The sequence below is a fragment of the Frankliniella occidentalis genome, unplaced genomic scaffold (genome assembly GCF_000697945.3).
Source record: "Frankliniella occidentalis isolate FOCC.00 unplaced genomic scaffold, Focc_3.1 Scaffold92, whole genome shotgun sequence".
Classification (NCBI taxonomy): domain Eukaryota; kingdom Metazoa; phylum Arthropoda; class Insecta; order Thysanoptera; family Thripidae; genus Frankliniella; species Frankliniella occidentalis.
This window is the reverse complement of record NW_026267221.1, coordinates 252,631-254,438: the sequence shown is the minus strand read 5'-3', so window position 1 is coordinate 254,438 and position 1,808 is coordinate 252,631.

Sequence of the window (1,808 nt, the reverse complement as noted above, 5' to 3'; positions counted from 1 at the left end):
CATCGAAATAAACTTAAAATAAATGGTATATCCGTGACCTTACAGCTGGTTCTCCACGCTCCTATGGATTTGCCGATCGTTGGCTCTGCATTTCACAACTACGAATTCACAAGCAAAGAGGAAGCCACTGTGCAAAGTGTGCGCCAGTTCGAGCTAACTCCCATGTCGGATGAAGAGACCGTGATCAGCGTAGCTCCGGTGTTGACGGAATCCTCCGAACTTCTTCAGGCCGTGGACGTCGAGAAACGCCAATGTTACTTTCTGAACGAAAGGCGGCTCCGTTACTTTCAGGTAACAACTAAAATACACGACAGTAGTTAAGTAAGGGAAGGTGGGGTAGATTGGGACACGGGGTACATTGGGACAGTAGCAATATAACATATTTCTAACAGTATTTACGTGCTGAAAAAAATTGACACGTAGCCAATGTTAGCATATTTCATGATGGTATCAGTGTTGGGAAGATTGCACACCATGCCTGATGTACAGAAAATATAAAAAGACGATAAGCTCAAAAATCTGTTAAAAGTAAGGTACCTTCTTATTTTATTTTGCTATTTTCAACGCAAACTGAAATGAGATAGAAAATCGCGCAAGTGGCTGGTCAGTAGGTAGTTCCTTACGACGCATTTTGCAAGTAAGGAGTTTGAGTTGAATCCCAAAATACCGAAGAAAAAGAAAGAAATCACAGGAAAGGCAATTAGGTGCACACTGGGACAGTACACCAAAAGTGCTCAATGTAACCCCTCAAAAAATCCAAAAACTGTCTCATCTTGTAGATAACTGGCCTATTTAGGCTTCCAGACCGCAAGGCGGTTCGTATGCTGATATTTCACAGGAAAACGCGTCAACTGTCCCAATGTGCCCCATCTTATGTATTCTTATGGTGTCCCAATGTGCCCCGTGCCCGGGAACATTGGGACAGGTGACACATTTCGGGAAAATCTCTCTACAGCCAAAGAGCATGAGATAAAAAATCAAGACGATATAGGCTGTGATAGGCCACATATTAATGTACAATTGTAGCCAGTACCGGTCATTCCAACATGCATGATCTCCGACCTACAGCAAAAAGAAAAAATCCGTCCCAATCTACCCCACCTTCCCTTACCCGTACAAAAAAAAGGGGCTTCAGCATGTCTTTAGGATGTCTCTTTGAGAGACTCCGTCCAGACTCCGCCGATGTCTCTCAAGCCACGCCTGAGCCTTTGCTGCGGCAACTCAGAGACACTTAGCATGGCTCTAGAAAAGATCTTTTAAGGCCAATAAAAGACATCCTATAGCGAGCATGCAGACACCGAGCAGACTATCGATAGACATTATAGGGACTGCCCGGAGACAACGCAGAGACTGAGAGGAGACTTTGTGAAGACACACAGGAGACACTATAGAGACATCCAGGAGACACTATAGAGACATCCGGGAGACACTAAAGAGACAACGAGAAGACAAAATACAGACATCCTGAAGACAACCTAGAGACGTCCTCCGGTCACGGAGAAACAGCGCGCGGAAAAATTCGATGCGTACTGGATTTCAACAGCACGACACACCGCGTGATGCGCACGGCACGCCGCCCCGCCGAAACACTCGCACGGAAAGAGGCGAACACGTCGCAGCGGGCGGGACTCGAACCCCCGAACTCCAGTGTGGGAGAGCGGCACGGTATCCACGGGGCCAGGGCGAATACAGTAGTCGGTGGCTGCTCGCCACCTCTACCGAATCGCCGACAACACACTTGTCTCTGCACCATAGGAGGGATCCGCCCAGCTCCCTACAGCAGCGCGCTCGAGCGTTCCCTCACCAGG